Raw genomic sequence first — 21,494 nt, forward strand, 5'->3', positions numbered from 1 at the left:
GGAGGTTCACCAGGATATTGCCTGGTATGGAGGACGCTAGCTATGAAGAGAGGTTGAGGAGATTATGATTATTTTCATCAGAAAGACAGAGATTGAGGGGGGACCTGATTGAGGTCTACAAAATTGAGGGGCAGCATGGTGGCTCAGTGGTTAGCACTGCAGCCTCACGACACCACGGACCTGAGTTCAATTCCAAAGTCGGGCAACTGTCTATGCGGAGTTTGCACATCCTCCCCGTGTCTGCATGGGTTTCCTCCCGGTGCTCCGGTTTCCTCCCACAGTCCAAAGATGTGCAGGCTAGGTGGATTGGCCATGCTAAACTGCCCATAGTGTTCATGGGTGGTGGGGTTATAGTGGGATGGGTCTGGGTGGGATGTTCCAAAGAGCAGTGTGGACTTGTTGGGCCAAAGGGCCTGTTTCCACACTGTAGGGAATCTAATCTAATCTAATCAAAATCATGAGGGGTATAGACAGGGTGGATAGCAAGAAGCTTTTTCCCAGAGTGGGGGACTCATTTACTAGGGGTCATGAGTTCAAAGTGAGAGGAGGAATGTTTAAGGGAGATATGCGTGGAAAGTTCTTTACTCAGAGGGTGGTGGGTGCCTGGAACGCGTTGCCAGCGGAGGTGGTAGACGCAGACACAATAGTGTCTTTTAAGATATATCTGGACAGGTGCATGGGTGGGCAGGGGGCAGAGGGTTACAGACTCTTAGAAAATGGATGACAAGTTTAGACAGAGGATCTCGATCAACGCAGGCTTGGAGGGCCAAAGGGCCTGCTCCTGTGCTGTAATTTTCTTTGTTCTTTGTTCTTTGTTCTTTGATTCACTTTGGAAGGAGTAACAGGAATACAGAGTACTGAGTTCATGGTAGGATTCTTGGTAGTGTGGATGAGCAGAGAGATCTCAGTGTCCATGTACATAGATCCCTGAAAGTTGCCACCCAGGTTAATAGGGTTTTAGGAAGGCATACAGTGTGTTAGGTTTTATTGGTAGAGGGATTGAGTTTCGGAGCCATGAGGTCATGTTGCAGCTGTACAAAACTCTGGTGCAGCTGCACTTGGAGAATTGCGTACAGTTCTGGTCACCACATTATAGGAAGGGTGTGGAAGCTTTGGAAAGGGTGCAGAGAAGATTTACCAGAATGTTGCCTGGTATGGACGGAAGGTCTTACGAGGAAAGGCTGAGGGACTTGAGGCTGTTTTTGATAGAGAGAAGAAGGTTAAGCGGTGACTTAATAGAGACAAACAAGATGATCAGAGGATTGGATAGGGTGGACAGTGAGAGCCTTTTTCCTTGGATGGTGATGGCCAGCACGAGGGGGCATAGCTTTAACTTGAGGGGTGATAGATATAGGACAGATGTCAGAGGTAGGTTCTTTACTCAGAGAGTAGTAAGGGCGTGGAATGCCCTGCCTGCAACTGTAGTTGACTCGCCAAGTTTAAGGGCATTTAAATGGTCATTGGATAAACATACGGATGATAATGGAATAGTGTAGGTTAGATGGGCTTCAGGTTGGTTTCACAGGTCGGTGCAGCTTCGAGGGCCGAAGGGTCTGTACTGTGCTGTAATGTTCTATGTTCTCTCCTTAACCTTTGACCCAGTTCTCCCCAAGTTCCGATTCTAGTCATCTCTTGAATACACTCAATGCTTTGGCATCAACTACTTCCTGTGGTAATGAATTCCACAGGCTCACCCTCTTTGGGTGAAGAAATGTCTCCTTATCTCGATCCCAAATGGTCTACCCCGAATCCTCAGACTGTGACCCCTGGCTCTGGACACACCCACCATCAAGAATATCCTCCCTGCACCTACCCTGTCCAGTCCTGTTAGAATGTTAGAACTCTCTATGTGATCCCCCCCCTCATTCATCTGAACTCTAGTGAAAACAATCCTAAACCAGTCAATCTTTCCTCAAGCATCAAACCTGCCATCCCCAGAATAAGCCTGATAAACCTTTGCTGCAATCCCTCGAGAGCATGAGTATCCTTCCTCAGAAAAGGAGACCAAACTGCACACAATATTCTAGGTGTGGTCTCACCAAGGCCCTGCACAACTGTATCACATCCCTGCTCTTGTACTCAAAACCTCCCACAAGGAAGGATTGCACTGCAGGAAGAGGGCCATGATCTTGATTTGATTTGATCTGATTTGATTCTACTTTAATCACATGTACTGAAATGCAGTAAAAGTATTATTATCCAGGCAAATCATTCCATACATAAGTGCACTGGGGTAACAGAAAAGAATGTGGGTCTAGGCCCAAAACGTCAGCCTTCCTGCTCCTCTGATGCTGCTTGGCCTGCTGTGTTCATCCAGCTCTACACCTTGTTATCGCAGAATATAGTGTGACAGCTACAGAGAATGAGCAGAGAAAGGTCACCTTTAACCTGAAGGTAGGTTATAATTCTGACAGACTTAAAATTAAGAATATAAAAGAGTAGAACAAATGCAATAGATGTAAAAAGAGAATCTGCTGGGGACAGCTCATCGAGAGTTACCACACTCCAGAACCATCTTGCCTTATATCTTCTGTGCTCCCAAGCACCATCTTCTCTTTATTAACTGCTACTATTGTCAGGGGAGACAATGGCTTCAATTATTGCTGGATTGTTAAACCAGAGCGCCAGATAACATTCTAGGGATCTGAGTTTGAATCCTGCCAGAGCAGATGGTGAAATTTTAATTAATCAAATTCTCTGGAATTAAGAATCTAATGATGACCATAAATCCGTTATCCATTATTGGGAAAAACCCATCTGGATCACTCCTGTCCTTTTAGGGAGGGAAACTGCTGTCCTCACCTGGTCTGGCCTACAAGTGACTCCAGACCCACAGCAATGTGACTGACTCTCAATTGCCCTCTGGGCAATTAGGGATGGGAAATAAATGCTGCCCGAGCCAGCGACACCCTCATCCTGTTAACAAATAAAATACTCAAGGGCCACGACTTACACAGTCTCTGTTACTGCTCACACTTTTCACCAAGATTTGCGGACTCTCAGCATTTTGCGCACACCCAATAGATCTGAGCCACCATACTCTGCCAGACCACTAACCCTTTCTTGCTTCTGGCCTTCCGACATACTCAGTGGGGACACCTCCTCATCAACCATCCTTCCATCCACCTCCAGCTTACTCGAAACAGCAGAACAAAACATAGAAGTTGCTGGTAAAAATCAGCAGGCCTGGCAGCATCTGTGAAGATAAATCAGAGTTAACATTTCGGGTCCGGTGACCCCTCCTCAGAACTGGGCAAATAGGCAAGTGACAACTTCTTTAGTAGGGTGAAGGGGGATGGCAGACCCAATGGGCTGAATGGCCTGCTTCCACACTATAGGGATCCTATGATCTATGATCAGCCCAAAAAGTGGATTAGATCTTCCTGGAATGATACGAAGACTAGACCCAGTACAAAAACCAAAATAACTGTGGATGCCACAAATCAGGAACAAAAATTGAAGTCTACTAGGCCCGAAGTGTCAGCCTTCCTGCTCCTGTGATGCTGCTTGGTCTGCTGTGTTCATCCAGCTCTACAACTTGTTATCTCACTAAAACAGGAGTTGCTGGAAGCTCAGCAGATCTGGCAGCATCTGTGAAGTAAAGAATCAGAGTTAACGTTCCAGCCCTTCCTCAGAATTGATGGTAGCTGGGAAAATGTCAGTTTACATGCAGAAATCAGGGAGTGGATGAGGTAAGGAGTAAATGATAGGATGGAGCCCAAAGAGAGAGAAAAGCAGTTGGACAGGCAAAGAAATTGATAACAGTCTGGCTAGAAAGGTGAATAGCTGTTAATGGACACTGTTAGTGACTAACAATAGGGAACGTGCAATGGCAGGCTATGTGATTACAAGGCCTGTGGTGCAGTTAGGGGGCTTGGACATGGAGAGTTTAGGCCCGAAAGTTATTGAACTCAATATTGAGTCCGGAGGGCTCCCCCAAGCAGAAAATGAGACGTTGTTCTCCCAGCTTCTGTTGAGCTTCACTGGAGCACTGCAGCAAGCCAGTAACAGAGATAGCAAAAACAAAGTTGCTGGAGAAGCTCAGGAGGTCTGGCAGCATCTGTAAAGCAGAAAACAGAGTTAATGTTTTGGGTTCGGTGACCCTTCCTCAGAACTGATGTTGGCCAGGGAACAGGGCAGTGTGTTAAAGTGGCAGGCAACTGGTAACTTCTGACATAGTAAGGTGTAGAGCTGGATGAACACAGCAGGCCAAGCAGCATCAGAGGAGTAGGAAGGCTGATGTTTCGGGCCTAGATCCTCTGTCAGCCTTTCTGCTCCTCTGATACTGCTTGGCCTGCTCTTTTCATCCAACTCCACACCTTGTTATTTCGGAATTCTCCAGCATCTGCGGTTCCTACTATCTCTGAAGCAACTGGTAACTTCTGGTTTTGTTCTGCACTGTGTTGTTTCTGACTCCAGAACCTGCTATCTCCAAGTGAAGTACGCAGAGCAGGCAGCCCTCAATTCAGGTGACAAGTCGTCGGAAGCATACTGTTATGACTCAGCTCTGTGTGTGTGTGTGTGTGTGTGTGTGTGTGTGTGTGTGTGTGTGTGTGTGTGTGTGTGTGTGTGCAAGAGAACATATGTATGCAAACATTGCATTGAAGGAACACAGAGCTGAGGACATAACAAACAAATATCAGCGGTTTCAAAGATTGCATGATAAACAACTATGCAAAACTGTTGGCCACATCAGCTAAGGATGGCCATTTCCTTCCCTAAAGGACATTAATGAATCAGGTGGGTTTTGTGCAACAATCAACGATAATTCCATGGTCATCATGAAATGATTAATTCAAGACTTTTATTGAATTCAAATGTTACCGTCTGTTGGGACTGGATTTGAACCAAGGTCCCCAGAACGTTACCCAGCCCTCCTGATTAATAGTGGCAATATCACTAGGCCATCACCTCTAGGGGAATATTGCTTGTCACTTCCCAGAAGAAAGAGTTCTCTTTGATATTGGAGTCAATTGCTACCTGTTGACCAGCATCACTAACGCAGATAAGGACAGCATTGTCCTAGAGATCTGCTGCCCCATCAGAGAGAGAGAGAAAGAGATGACTGCTGGCAGTTTAACCTGGATATCGTCCCACCTCAAGTGAGGGATAAAGTTGAGAAGGTTGGACTTTCATGATGATCTCCACTAGTTCAGAAATTGAACCCTCCGTTTGGCATCTCATTACATCAGAAACCAGCCATCGAGCCAACCGAGCTAACTAATACCCATACCCTGGTTTCTATTGTAAAATAATGCGTTAATAACCAAATATATAAACAGCAGAAATGATGTGCGAGGTGACGTGATGGGTAAAGTCAAAGGAGAGAAGCTGCTGTGTAAACAGACTTATTGAGTCAGAGAGATATACAGCACAGAAACAGTCCCTTTGGCCCAACTCGTCCATGCCCACGGGATATCCTAAATGAATCCAGACCCATTCACCAACAATTATCTGGTGCTCAGTCTAAGGGCTTACCTAGTTCAGAGAAAGTTGATTGAAAAGTAAGGAGGAAAAGACCTTAGCCTTCAGCCGAAGGCTAAATGCACTCAACTGCTTCCAAACTACAACAGAATGACCTGTTGGTGCTTACAGTACTACGATGTGCACACATGAGTGACTGCTTTTTAACAGTGAGTACAATGTTAAAAAGTACTTCATTAGTCCTAAAGCACACCGGGACATCCTGAGGTTATCGAAAGACTGTAGAATTGCAAAACTTTTCATTCTTTATTCAGATCTGTACAACAGAGAGTAGCTTCAGGCACTATCTTATCCAGTATATATTTCAAAATTATTGCCCCACTAAATCTGTCCAAGGCTAACACTGCAGGGACTGATTTTCAATGTCGTCACAACAAATTAATGTCAATACCATTGTGAGAATGAATTGGGTAGCAGAAACATTGGTTTTGTTAAGTAAAATATGAAGGAAATGCTAACACAATCAGTTTCTCTGTCTTTTCTGTTCCTTGGGATACCTCAGTTCTGCTGTCGTTAATCTATGCTCTGAAGGTCACCGAGCTTTAGAGATGACCCTGAAGTGATTCTCAGCGGTGCTTATCATGGACAGGTTCACAGCACAGAAAAAAAAACTAAGTAAGAGAAAATATGCTGCATTAAATATTTCCAGCTAACTTGGGGATCATTGTGAGTCTGCTGGGAAAAACTCCCTCTATTTCAAACTTTATCGGCCAACAGTAAAATAAAATGTTCAATAAACAATGAATTTTAAATGCCTCTTTCGCAATGCCTAATATCTGGATCACATTCAGTTCCTGTGTAAGGGAAGGATTCAATTTGTAATATATTCAGTGTACTGCATTGAGCCATCAATCAGATGGATTGGTTCCTACATACTCGCAAATTACCTTGGATTGTCTTTACCAAAAAGATGTAACATTTGGTTCTTATTACTTTCTTTCAAGCTTGTTTCACAATCACAAAGGACGTTTCAGTAGAAATTGTTAATAGAATTTACTCTGAGAAACTAAGCCTTCCAGCGTGGTTATGAAGAGTGTGGGAGATGTTAGTCAAGTGATGGAAGTGAGACAGCAAGTCAAGTGGACAAAATTACCCTTGGCCTCAACAAAAGCCAGAATTTTCCCAATGATGTGGGGTCTAGCAAGAAGTTTGGCACAATTGCATGGAGCCCGAATAAGGCCTTTCACAAATCAGAAGCGCCAAGTTATGATTTTCAAACAAGTTCCAGATGAAATTCTCACTGGGGAACGCTGAGAGGTTTATAAATGGAGCTTATCATTCATTATTGCTCTCCTTATTACCTAATATTGCCTCATTAATGTGCAGGACCCCATTCTAACACCCACTGGAGAGAAACTCAATTCCTGTCATGAACATCTGATCAGGGACCAGGGCAACTCCAGCTCTCTGCTTGCGACTTCCATGTTGGATGCCAGTCACCAACATTTTAGGGAAAACCCCACCAGCATCAACTTAACATACTTGCCTTCATTGCTCAGGCCTTTGAGCGTAGGAGTTGGAACGTCATGTCGAGTTTGTACAGGGTGTTGTTGAAGGTTCTTCTGGGGTACTGTGTGAAGTTCTGTTCATCCTGTTAAAGGAAGGCTATTATTAAATTGGAGAGGGTTCAGAAAAAAAATAATCAGGATGTTGCGAGGAATGGAGGGTTTGAAGCAAGTTTTGAGAAGATTTGTAGCTCAGGTTGAGTTTCTGGATGTGAGTTTGCTCGCTGAGCTGGAAGGTTAGTTTTCAGACGTTTCGTCCCCTTTTTTTGTTTTTATTTGAAAAAATAAACTTTATTCATAGAATGTACAAAAAATAAAACATTTATACATCTACCCAGTCATGCAAGCCGCTCTGGGTTACCCAGGGGGTACGTACACCAACGAAAGGAAAAAACAAAACAAAGAAAAAACAACAAAGCAAAGAAAACACCCCGGCAGTCATCTCCCCGCACAGTTCCCATTGGGCCCTGACCAGTTGGGGAAGGCGCCAGCTGGGCCCAGTTACCAGATAGGGCCTGTGTTTCTATTATGGACGAGGGGTTTCATACCGTGGTCTTTCCCCACCGCACCTTGGCGGCGGCTGCCCCAAGCTTTAGCGCGTCCCTCAGCACGTAGTACTGGACCTTGGAGAGCGCCAGTCTGCAACACTCGGTTGGGCTCAGTTCTTTCAGCTGGCAGACCAGCAAGTTGCGGGCAGACCAAAGAGCATCTTTCACCACATTGATGGTCCCCCAGGCGCAGTTGTTATTGGTCTCGGTGTGCGTCCCGGGAAACAGCCCGTAGAGCGCGGAGTCCCGTGTCACGGAGCTGCTTGGGACGAACCTCGACAAATACCACTGCATCCCCCTCCAGACCTCCTGCACATAGGCACACTCCAGAAGGAGGTGATCAACAGTCTCGTCTCCCCGGCAGCCACCTTGAGGGCAGTGTGCGGTGGCACAGAGATTCCGGGCATGCATAAAGGATCTCACTGGCAGAGCCCATCTCACCGCCAGCCAAGCAATGTCCTTGTGCTTGTTTGAAAGTTCTGGCCATGAGGCATTCTGCCAAACGACTTTGGCAGTCTGCGTGGGGAACCACACGACAGGATCCATCCTCTCCTTTTCCCGAAGGGTCCTGAGGATACTACGTGCTGACCACTGCCTGACGGCCTTGTGGTCAAAGGTGTTTCCCTTCAAAAATTTCTCCACGAAGGACAGGTGGTACGGGACGATCCAACTACTCGGAGCGTTCCGCGGCAACGAGGCCAGGCCCATCCTTCGCAACACCGGGGACAGGTAGAACCTCAGTAAGTAGTGACACTTGGTGTTTGCGTACTGAGGATCTATGCACAGCTTGATGCAGCTGCACACAAAGGTAGCCATCAGGGCGAGGGTGGCGTTCGGTACGCCCTTTCCCCCATTTCCCAGGTCTTTTTACATGGTGTCCCTGTGGACCCGGTCCATCCTTGACCCCCAAATGAAGCGGAAGATGGCACGGGTGACCGCAGTGGCGCAGGTCCAGGGAATAGGCCAGGCCTGCACCACATACAACAGTACTGAAAGCCCCTCGCACCTGACAACCAGGTTCTTACCTACAATGGAGAGGGACCGGAGCATCCACCTGCCCAGCTTCTGCTTCAGTTTGGTGATACGAGTCTTAGTGCACGCCTCAGCTCTACCGAACCAAACACCCAGCACCTTCAGAGATAATGGGAACTGCTGATGCTGGAGAATTCCAAGGTAATAAAATGTGAGGCTGGATGAACACAGCAGGCCAAGCAGCATCTCAGGAGCACAAAAGCTGACATTTCGGGCCTAGACCCTTCATCAGAGAGGGGGATCGGTAGAGGGAACTGGAATAAATAGGGAGAGAGGAGGAGGCGGACCGAAGATGGAGAGTAAAGAAGATAGGTGGAGAGAGTATAGGTGGGGAGGTAGGGAGGGGATAGGTCAGTCCAGGGAAGACGGACTGGTCAAGGAGGTGGGATGAGGTTAGTAGGTAGATGGGGGTGTGGCTTGGGGTGGGAGGAAGGTATGGGTGAGAGGAAGAACCGGTTAGGGAGGCAGAGACAGGTTGCAATGGTTTTGGGATGCAGTGGGTGGGGGGGAAGAGCTGGGCTGGTTGTGTGGTGCAGTGGGGGGAGGGGACAAACTGGGCTGGTTTAGGGATGCAGTAGGGGAAGGGGAGATTTTGAAACTGGTGAAGTCCACATTGATACCATTAGGCTGCAGGGTTCCCAGGCGCAATATGAGTTGCTGTTCCTGCAACCTTCGGGTGGCATCATTGTGGCAGTGCAGGAGGCCCATGATGGACATGTCATCTAAAGAATGGGAGGGGGAGTGGAAATGGTTTGCGACTGGGAGGTGCTGTTGCTTGTTGTGAACTGAGCGGAGGTGTTCTGCAAAGTGGTCTCCAAGCCTGCGCTTGGTTTCCCCAATGTAGAGGAAGCCACACCGGGTACAGTGGATGCAGTATACCACATTGGCAGATGTGCAGGTGAACCTCTGCTTAATGTGGAAAGTCATCTTGGGGCCTGGGATAGGGGTGAGGGAGGAGGTGTGGGGGCAAGTGGAGCATTTCCTGCGGTTGCAGGGGAAGGTGCCGGGTGTGGTGGGGTTGGAGGGCAGTGTGGAGCGAACAAGGGAGTCACGGAGAGAGTGGTCTCTCCGGAAAGCAGACAAGGGTGGGGATGGAAAAATGTCTTGGGTGGTGGGGTCGGATTGTAAATGGCGGAAGTGTCGGAGGATGATGCGTTGTATCCGGAGGTTGGTAGGGTGGTGTGTGAGAACGAGGGGGATCCTCTTTGGGCGGTTGTGGCGGGGGCGGGGTGTGAGGGATGTGTTGCGGGAAATACGGGAGACGCGGTCAAGGGCGTTCTCGATCACTGTGGGGGGAAATTTGTGGTCCTTGAAGAACTTGGACATCTGGGATGTGCGGGAGTGGAATGTCTTATCGTGGGAGCAGATGCGGCGGAGGCGGAGGAATTGGGAATAATGGATGGAATTTTTGCAGGAGGGTGGGTGGGAGGAGGTGTATTCTAGGTAGCTGTGGGAGTCGGTGGGCTTGAAATGGACATCAGTTACAAGCTGGTTGCCTGAGATGGAGACTGAGAGGTCCCGGAAGGTGAGGGATGTGCTGGAGATGGCCCAGGTGAATTGAAGGCCGGTGTGGCTTCCTCTACATTGGGGTAACCAATCGGAGGCTTGGAGACCGCTTTGCAGAACACCTCCGCTCAGTTCGCAACAAACAACTGCATCTCCCAGTCGCAAACCATTTCCACTCCCCCTCCCATTCTTTAGATGACATGTCCATCATGGGCCTCCTGCAGTGCCACAATGATGCCACCCAAAGGTTGCAGGAACAGCAACTCATATTGCGCCTGGGAACCCTGCAGCCTAATGGTATCAATGTGGACTTCACCAGTTTCAAAATCTCCCCTTCCCCCACCGCATCCCTAAACCAGCCCAGTTCGTCCCCTCCCCCCACTGCACCACACAACCAGCCCAGCTCTTCCCCCCCCACCCACTGCATCCCAAAACCAGTCCAACCTGTCTCTGCCTCCCTAATCGGTTCTTCCTCTCACCCATCCCTTCCTCCCACCCCAAGCCGCACCCCCATCTACCTACTAACCTCATCCCACCTCGTGACCTGTCCGTCTTCCCTGGACTGATCTATCCCCTCCCTACCTCCCCACCTATACTCTCTCCACCTATCTTCTTTACTCTCCATCTTCGGTCTGCCTCCTCCTCTCTCCCTATTTATTCCAGTTCCGTCTCCCCAACCCCCTCTCTGATGAAGGGTCTAGGCCCGAAATGTCAGCTTTTGTGCTCCTGAGATGCTGCTTGGCCTGCTGTGTTCATCCAGCCTCACATTTTATTACCCAGCACCTTCAGGTAGTCTGTCCTGATGGTGAAGGGGATGAAGGAGCGGTCGTCCCAGTTCCCAAAGGACATGACCTTGCTCTTACCCCTATTGATTTTGGCACCCGAGGCCAGTTCAAACTGGCCACAGATGTCCAACAGACTACTCACCGACGATCGGTGCAGAAAACGGCGACATCGTCCATTTACAGGGAGGTCTTGACCTGAGGGCCTCCGCTGCCTGGTGTAGTCACGCTATTCAGGCTCACGTCCTTCCTGATGGATGCGGCGAAGGGCTTCACACAGCACAAGAACTAGGCAGGAGAGAGCGGGCAGCCCTGCATGACTCCAGATCTGACAGGAAAACTGTCCGATTCTCACCCGTTGATCGAGACTGCACTAACAATGTTGGTGTAGAGCAGCCGGATCCAATTGCGGATGCCCTCCCCGAACCCCAATTTGGAGAGGGCGTCCCTCATGTAAGCATGAGAGACTCTGTCGAAGGCCTTCTCCTGGTCCATGCTGACGAGGCAGGTGTCCCCCCGCCTGTCCTACACGGAGGCCATCGTATCCCTGATGAGCGCGAGGCTCTCAACCATCTTCCTGCCCGGCACAGCACAGGTTTGGTCAGGGTGAATCACCGACACCAGGACAGACCTGACCCGGTTGGCTATGACCTTGGCCAGGATTTTGTAGCCCATGTTCAATAGTGAAACGGGATGCTAATTCTTAATTTCTTCCCTCTCCCCCTTCCTCTTGTAAATGACGGTGATGATGCCCTTCCTCATGGACTTGCACATTTCCTCTGCCCGAAGCACATTATCGTACACCTCCAGCAGGTCCTGGCCGAAAAGGTCCCACAGAGCGGAATACAGCTCGACTGGTAAACCGTCGCTCCTGGGAGTCTTATTCCTGTCCGAGGACTTGAGGGCTCTGGTCAGCTCATCCAGGGATATCGGCCGGTCCAGCCACTCCCTCGTGCCGTCGTCTAAGACCTCCATGATAGACGACAGGAACGACTCGGAGGCCGTGCTGTCCGTGGGCTTCGCGTCGTACTGTCGGGCCGAGACGACGTCACTGAGCCTTCGTCCTCCTTCATCCGGCTAAGCACAGAGTTCTCTTTGTGCACCTTCTGAAAGAAGAAACGCGAGCACGTCTCGTCCTGCTCCATGGAGCGGACCCTGGACCGGAAGATTATCCTGGAGGCCTCCACGGCAAAGAGTGAGGCTTGCTGGCCCCTCAGCTCGTGGAGGTCCTCCGTGACATCGACCCCCATTGACTGCAGAAGGTGCAGGTTCTGCATCCTTTTCTGGAGTCACGACAGCTTTCCCCGCCTCTCTCTCGCCTTCCGAACACCCTTGAGGACAAAGAACCTCTTGATGTTCTCCTTCACTGTCTCCCACCAGTCGCCCGGAGACTCAAAGAGGGCTTTCACGGTTCTCCAACTGGCGTATTCCCTCTTAAGCTCCTCGACGTTCTCTGGGGCCAACAGAGTCGTGTTGAGCTTCCACGTCTCCTTGCCGGCCGGTTGGACGTCCTGTAAGTGACAGTCGGCCAGCAGGAGGCAGTGGTCAGAGAAGAACACCGGCTCGACGCCCATGGACCTCACTGAGAATGCTTTTTGACACAAACAGGAAGTCTATCCTTGAGCGAATAGACCCGTCCGGCCGCGACCAGGTGTACCTCCGCTGCGCTCCCTCTGCAGGGGTGTTGAAGACTTTGAGCAGCTTGGCGTCCTTCACCCTGCCCATCAGGAATCTGGACGTGACGTCCAGTTGACTACTCCCACCCGCTATCCCCACGCCGGATCTTCCATCTGCATTGATGATGCAGTTGAAGTCTCCGCCTAGGATGACCAGCCTGGATGTAGCCAGCAGGGGTGGAAGCCGCTGCAGGACGGCCAACCGCTCACTCCGTACCGCTGGGGCGTACACGTTGATCAGCCTCAGGGGAGCATTCCTGTAGGTGATGTCAGCCACTAGGAGGCGCCCCCCACCACCTCCTGAACTTGAGAGATGGTGAAGTTGCGCCCCCGCAGCAGAATAGCCAGGCCCGAGGAGCGACAGTCATTACCCCTGACCAGATCAAAGGCCCACAGGTCCAGGTGCCGGACCATTTCCCGTACCTGCTGAGGTGCGGTATCCCGCACTCCTGCAGAAACAGGAGGTCTGCCTTGACGGTGGTCAGGTAGGCCAACGTGGACACACAGCTTGCAGTGGACTTGACACTGTGCACATTAATGCTCGCAACTCGTACCCCCATTGTGGGCAGTGACCACAGTACCCTCCCCAAGTCCAAGGTCCAGTCCCTCCATCTGTCCCGTCATGCCCATTGCCCAGGCTAACTACTGGACGCTCTCCGGGCTCAGGAAACCGTCCGTGCTGCCTTCCGGGTGGCATCCCCCCTTCGGGGGTATGGAGGCAGGAGAGTCCGGCTCTGGGTCAGGCCGGGGATGTGCTGTTTCCTCCTTCCCGCCTGGACGTTCCGGGGGGCCCTCCAGGGCTCCAGCGGCACGTGACTGGGTGTGGGAGGGAGCCTCAGGACACCTCGCGTCACCTGGAAGCAGGGTGCTGCTTTCCTTCTCCCTTGAGATCTTTAGCTTCTACTTCGGGCAGGCCCTCTCCGAATCTCCCTCGTCAGAGGAGCTCTTATAGCCCCCCTACAGCTGCCTCTTCCCGCCTGATGTTTGTGGTTCCAGGGTCCGCCGACGCACTTTCCTCCTCGCTTTCCAGACTGTCGTCCACTCCCCTGGGTCGCCTGTCGCTGCCTCCATCGACTCTGGGTTGTCGAGGGGGAGTGGAGCCTGGAGGGGCGCTTTGCTGGCCTCAGGCCCATCCTGCGGGGCTGGGCCCTCCTGCACGACCTGGCCCTCCTGCACACTACGGGGGTCCATGCAGGGCCCTGGTGCCTTCCTCTCCTCCGGGGGGGCTGGCCCCGCATTTCCCCTGCCGGTGGCCTGGGCGTACGTGGTCCCCCGCCGCGGGCATGCCCTATAGAGGTGGCCCGCTTCCCTGCAAAGGTTGCAGCTTTTCTCTCGTGGGCAATCCTTTGCAAGGTGTCTCTCCTCCCTGCAGTTCCTGCAGATGGTGGCTTTGCAGTCGGCCGCCACGTGACCTGACCTACCACAGGCATGGCAGACTTTAGGTTGCCCTGCGTAGGTCAGGTAGCCCTTGCTCCCACCGATCGTGAAGCTGGACGGTGGGTGTATGATGTTCCCGTCCGCGCCCATCCTCAGCCTCACTCTGACCTGCGTCTTACTGGTCCAGATGCCAAAGGGGTCCACGATGGCAGTTAGGTCTCCTTCCACCTTCACGTACGTTCCAAGGAAGGTCAGGACATCACCTGCTGGCACATGCGGGTTGTACATGTGTACAATCACCATACGGCTCCTCTGCACCGGCATCATGAATAGCGGGACGGCAGTCAGTACAGAGAGGGGGCCCTCACCTCCTTTCTCCTTGAAAACCTCCAGGAAGCGCTCACAAAGCTTGGCACTCCTGAAGGTTACATCGTAGGAACCTCCTCCAGGGAAATCCTGCAGGCAGTAAAATGTCTGCAGCAGCGAACCCACAACAGTCCAACAGGACCCTCTTCACGAAGAGGGTGCGGTCCACAGGTGCACCTTCATCCACCATCTTCACGGAAACACGGATGGTGTTCCGGACCCCCTGACCTGGGGCACAAGCACTCGCCGCAGCCATCGTTGCAGGTTGGCTGCTCCCCTGAACCAGCGTTAGGCCGAAGCAAGCATTAAGATCCACCGTTTGCAAGGGTGCACAGGCAACCCGACGTCTTCCTTCCACCTCCAACACAGTCATGCTCTCCTCTTCTCGGTCCACAAAAGAGTGGGTCTTTGTTGCATTCTGGATGTAAGCTGGTTCACTGAGCTGGAAGGTTCTTTCCCAGACAATCCGTCACCATTCTAGGTAACACCATCAGTGAGCCTCCAATGAAGTGCTAGTGTTATGTCCCGCTTTCTATTTATCTGTTTAGGTTTCCTTGGGTTGGTGATGTCATTTCCTGCGTTGGTGATGTCATTTCCTGTTCTTTTTCTCAGAGGATGGTTTGATGGAGGGTTTGAATTGTAACACGAGGCTGAATAGGCTGGGACATTTTTCACTAGAGTGTAGGAGGGGGACATAGATGAAGTGAATAGCAAGGGCATTTTCAGTTGAGTGGGGAAGATCAAAACTGGGAGACATAGTTAAGGTTAGAGGAGAAATATTTTTAAAAACATGAGGGGCAACTACTTTTTATACAGGGAGTGGTTTGTACCTGGAATGAACGGCCAGCGGAAGTGGTAGGTGCAGCTACACGATTACACGATTAGTAAAGATTTGAAGGGTACAGACCAAACACAGGCAGATGGGACTAGTTTGGTTTTGGAACATGACGTGTTGGACTAAAGGGTCTGTTTTCAAGCTGTATGACACTATGACTGTGACTGCTTGTCTCTTACATCCATTTGATGCTGGAAATTGACTCGTCAGCCTCTTTGCACCCTTACCTCCGATTTACATACAATATGCCTTCACACAGTAAGGCTGAAATTTGGAGCGTATCGATGCTTCTCAGTGCAATGCTGCTGCAAGAACACTTTGCCCAGAAGAGCAGGCACCCAGCCTCGTGGACTGAACCAGGCTACAGCAGAGCAATGTACACTCGCTCTCGTAGCGCTCACCTTAGCATGTACCTGAATACTGCCTTGCCTCATTTTTGTTTTGTGCTTTACTCCCTCAGTTGAAGCTTAAAGAACCATGGTACTGCTTGCATTGCTTTGTGGGCTATGTCTTGAGATGGTAGGACAGATGTATAAAGATGTATCGAATCAGTTAGGACTGTATTGACTTAAGTTAATAAGTGTGAGAGGAGATCGATAGAAATCAAAAAAATTCTAATGGGATGAGACAGACTTCAGGAAGAGACAATCTAACAACTGCCCCTTGACGTTCAATGGTGTTACCATCACTGATTCACCCACTATCAACATTCAATAAGTTACTCTTGACAAGAAACCCACATAAACACAGGGGTTATAAAAGCAGGTCGGGGGATGGGTAAGCTGCAACAAGTAACTCACCCCCTCACTTCCCAAAGCCTGTCCACCATCTACAGGGCACAAGTCAGGAGTGGGATGGAATACTCCCCACATGCCTAGATGAGTGAAACAACAATAACGCTCCTGAAGCTTGACACCATCCAGGACAAAGCAGTGCTTGAATGACACTGCATCCACAAGCATCAGCTCCCTGAACTATTGATGCTCAGGAGTAGCAGTGTATGCTGTCTACAAGGTGAAATTCCCTAAGGATCCTTAGACATTGCCTTCCAAGCCCACAACACTTCTACCTTAAAGCACAAGGACAGCAGATACATGGGAACACCACCAACTGCATGGTCCCTTCCAAACCATTCATCACCCTGACTTGGAAATATATTGCTATGTCGCCTTGTCAAAATTTTACAATTTCTTCCCCAAAAATATGTGCCTTCCTACACCAAATCATTGAATCCCTACCGTGTGGAAACAGGCTCTTCGGCCGAACCAGTCCACACTGACCCAGAAGGCATCCCACCCAGACCACCCCCCTAATCTACACATCCCTGAACACTATGCGAAATCTAGCATGGTCAATCTACCTAGCCTGCACATCTTTGGACTGTGGAAGGAAACCACAGCATCTGGGGGAAACCCACACAGGCCTGGGGAGAATGTGTAAAGTCCACACAGACAGTCACCTGAGGGTGGAATCAAACCCAGGTCCCTGGCCCTGTAGTGCTAACCAGTGAGCCACTGTGCTGCCCCAGATGGACTGCAGCGTTTTGGAGGGCAATTCACAGCCTCCTTACCAGTGGACGGTGATGGCCTTGTGGTATTATCACTGGACGGTTAATTCAGAGACCCAAGTAATGTTCTGGGGACTGCCATGGCAGATGGTGGAATTTTCATTCAATTGAAAGAACTGAATTAGGAGTCTAATTGTGGCCATGAATCCATTGTTGGAAAAATCCATCTGGTTCACTTTTGGGAAGGAAACTGTCATTCTAACCTGGTCTGGCTTACATGTAGCTCCAGACCCACAGAAATGTGCGTGACTCTTCACTGCCCTGTGAGCAATAAGTGCTGTTCAGCCAGCGAACCCCTCGTCTCATGAATGAATAATAAAAAAACCTTCTCAAGGACAGCTAGGGATGAGCAATAATTGCTAGCCCAGTCAACAATGCTCATATCTCATGAGCAATTAATGAAACTCTATAGGTATCAGTGTGACTGCAGTGCCTATGCAGTCCTGAGGTACAGAAAAAAGCAATTGCATTGGAAACATTTCAAAGAAGATTCACTTGACCCTGCACTGAAGGCACAAAAATAGAAGTTACTGGAAAAGCTCAGCAGGTCTGGCAGCATCTGTGAAGGAAAAATCAGAGTTAATGTTTCGGGTCCGGTGACCCTTTCTCATTGAAAGTGTTATCTTAGGAGAAAAGGGTGAACAGATTGCAACAAAAACTTTGAAATTTAGAAGATTGAACGGTGATCTTATTGAGAAAGGGGCATAACAGGGCAAATTCTCAGCAAATTCCCTCTTAGGGCAGATTTTGGACATGAGGTGGACAGTTCCTCCAAAATATTTAAGATCAAGAAATGCAGGATTACAGGGATAGGGTAAGGTGTTGGGTCTCAGTGGGATGCACTTTGGAAGGATTAGTGTGGACTCAATGGGCTGAAAAGCCTGCTTTCACAATATAGGGATTCTATGATTCTACAATTTAAGATAAGGAGGAATTTCTTTTCTCAGAAAGTTTTTAATCTTTGAAATTCTGCACTCTAGAGAGCAATGGGATTGTCTCGTTAAATTCATTCAAGGCTGAGTTGTACAGATTTTTGATCTGCATGGTGCACATGCAAGAGAGTGGTGCTTAGGGCTCAATAAACCAGCCATGATCTTATTGAATTTTGGGCCACACTTGAGATGCAGAACAATCTTCTCCCACTCTTATTTCTTGTGTTCTTAAGCAACATAATGACATACAAATAATCCTCTTTGTCCATCAAGTTCATGTTAATTTTTTTGATCATGAATGACCTCGTCTGATATTATTCTCCTGTTTCCTTGCTATTGCCCTTTTATATATCTTAGCCACAGAGTCATACAGCAGGGAAATGGAGACTTTGGTTCAAACAATCTGTGTTGACCATAATTCCAAACTAAACTTTCTTTTTTAAGTAATTCCTTTTTTATTGTTATGACGGCTTTATATTTAATCATTTTTCTGGACTGGGGTTTAACATAGTCTGGATAGCAGGGTTTCTTTTATACAGAGATCAATTAAAAGATTGTCGAACGTTTTTCAGAACAGGACATTTCTTGGTGGTTGCATATCTTGTGATAACCGCTTGTTTGCAAAAGATCACCTGATTGTCTTAATGACTGTCAAAGCCCAGTTTTTGTTTTGGATACTGTTTGGAGTGTGCAGTGATTAGAACCAGGGATAGATGGATCTCATTGACTATGAGATCCTTGAATGGGATTCTAAACCGGCCCAATCAGGGACCCTTGGCTGACAATATAATCAGGAGATTCAGAAGGTCTCCTTAATTTAGGTACAGCCTCTGAGCTGACATGTCAGAACCCATGTACTGTGCACATGTAAATAAAGGGTGATTCAGTGACAGGTTATCAGCCTCTGTGCGGTTATTTCAGAGTCGTTGAGGAGAAGCTTGCTGAAGGAAAGAAGCTTTGAAACTCAGCCCTCCTATTCCTGGAGATTTTCTCTTTTTGTGGATTCAGTGTGGTACCTGGACTCTGGTCCATTTGCTGTTGCACTAGAAGCCTCTTCAAGAATTTGTCAATATTTGCTGAACAACTGCAATGTAAATGTCTCCAGAGAAAACCACAAGTGCAGCAATATTGGAGTTTGTGTACTAGAATGGCAGATTGACAACTATCTGAACATTTCTCTTGTCTTTTATTCCTTCAAAAACTAAGACTTAGTGGCCAAAGGTGATGGGCTAAATTGTCTCTTCTCATACTTTATCATTCCAGGATTCTAGGATAAATGTAGCTTTGGTTACTGAGTTTGAATCAGATCCCGTTAAACTAACTGTATATTTTTGTCTCAGTACGTTTTCTTTTGAAGAGTTCAGCTTTATGGGCTCAGTGTGCTCTGTGTGTACTATGTTAAGACAGCTTGTAAAATAGTCCATTTTTGGATTACAAGCTGTGCATATTCAAATCAGTTGGTTTGCTGTGATGTTTTTACAGCTTTAAATAAACTATCACAAATTTTATTTTTCTTCATTCACAGGTGAGGCATCATTGGCTATGCCAGCATTTATTGCCCAACCCTGGAGGCCTGTTAAAAATCAACCACATTACTGTGGGTCTAGAGTCACACATAGGCCAGACCAGGTTTCCTTCCCTAAAAGGCATTAGTTAACGAGATGAGTTTTTCCTGCCAATTGACAATGGATTTGTGGTCATCATTAGATTCTTAATTCCTGTTTGTCATTGAATTGAAACTCCACTACCTGCTGCGATAGGATTTGAACTGAGACCCCCAAATCATTATCTGGTTCTCTGAACTGACAGTTCAGCAATAATACCACTGGGCCATCTCCTCCCCATAATGAGTGATTGATCATGAGACTATTATCACATGATAACTATTAACAGTTAGGGGTAGAGGCAAAACAGATCGAGCCTTTCTCGTTAAATTTCATTAAAATTATGTACCTGAAAACAATTCTGATGGGGAAATCAGAGAGGTGATGAATTGCTGAAGGAAATGAGGGTGGGGTAGAGTATGGGTATAGATGGATCATTATAAAAGCACTAGATGTCCAATCCATTGAATGGGATACAGTTTATTGTGGATTTTGTGCCTTGAGCAAAAGATATAATAGTGTAGGGTGGCACAGTGGCTCAGTGGTTAGCACTGCTACCTCACAGGACCAGGAACCTGGGTTCAATTCCACCCTCAGGTGACTGCCTGTGTGGAGTTTGCACATTCTCCCCTTGTCTGCATGGGTTTCTTCCGGGTGCTCTGGTTTCCTCCCACATTCCAAAGGTGTGCAGGGTAGGCGGATTGGCCATGCCTAATTGCCCATAATGCCCAAGGATGGTTAGGTTAGGTGGGTTAGACATAGGAAATGTAGGGGAGTAGGTCTGGGTGGGATGGTCTTCGGAGGAGTGGTGTGGATTTATTGGGCGAAATCGCCTGTTTCTACACTGCGAAGAATTCTATGGCTCTATGTCCATCCTATAAGTGACAAAAAATACATTCTTGAGTCATGTTTCTTTGACTCACAAAGAATGGAGTTGGGTTTTACAGGGAAGTTACATGTGTCCAAGAAGGATAAATCTTAGAATCATACAATTCAGAAGAAGCTCTACAGCCCATTGAATCTGTGCACCCATGGCTCCCCAATGAGAAAGTTGTCCATGACTGATTTCCCCTGTGGTTATTAACCAAAATCAACTCCAATCAGAAAATAAAAACAAAACTCAAATAATCAGCCCTGGTGCCAGCTCCTCAATTCAATCAATCACAGCTGATTGGTATCTTAGCTTCCATCGACATAGCTTGGGTCCATATCCCCTAATACCGTAGCAGATCTATCAATGTGACGTTAGGTGGAACAGTCTTGAGTGTTTGATTGGCCTACAGCAGTTCCTTTAACTGGCCTGTCTATCAATGCAACTGCTCTTGGGGATCTTATTCTCAAATTCATTGCTGAGATGTGAGCACGACCAGTACTTACTGATGTGTAAAAGGTGGTGGCGAGCTGCTTTCTGGCAGTACAGCTATCTCTCTGATGCTGGTACACCCACAGTGCCATGAAGGGCAGAATTCCTGATTTTGATGCACGCAACAGTGAAGGAAGGCTGACATATTTCCAAGCCAGGATGTTACTTAACCTGCCCGGATTAGGTGCGCAATTCAACAGGACCGACTTTATAACCCACTGATCTACAGCACTACCAGCTAATCTAGTTATCTGTTCTACATCTGCCTTTCTGTCTCCCTGGCCTCACTAGTTTGGATGTGTGATAATTGTTGCATAAGCTAACAGTTCTGAAGAACGCAATGTTTTTATTACATTGGTTTCTCCCACGGAGGCCACACACAATCTGTGGAAGAAGACAACATGTTCTATTCTAATTTCAGAGGGAATAGATTTATGCATGCTGGCTCCCAAAAGTCCTAGTAATTATTCCTGGCTAAATGTCATTGTCTTTATTGTTATCATGCAATACACCTTCTTATGAACAGAGTGACGCCAACAAGGTGTTCAATTCTCGAACCAGCTGCAGCTGCCAGAAAGGATGTCACTTTTCAACCTCTCCTTTCATCTGAGAGACAGTGACCCTCAGGTCAAACCACCACCAATCACAGTGAAAAGTTTTAATTTGCATGCAGCGCAAATTGTAACGTACAAGCATTGTAGGGTGATTGAACAGAGCGAGGAGTACAAAGTTATGGCTTCAAAGAAGATGCACACAAAGAAGGATCAACATTACATTTGAAGTCTGAGAGGTCCATTCCTCAGTCTAATAACAGCAGGGATGAAGCTATTCTTGAACCTGTTGCTGCGTGTGTTTAAGCTTCTGTATCTTCAGCCTGACAGAAGGGGTTGAAAGAGATTTTGACTGTGGTGGGAGGA

Source organism: Stegostoma tigrinum, chromosome 3, assembly GCF_030684315.1.
Source record: "Stegostoma tigrinum isolate sSteTig4 chromosome 3, sSteTig4.hap1, whole genome shotgun sequence".
Taxonomy (NCBI): Eukaryota; Metazoa; Chordata; class Chondrichthyes; order Orectolobiformes; family Stegostomatidae; genus Stegostoma; species Stegostoma tigrinum.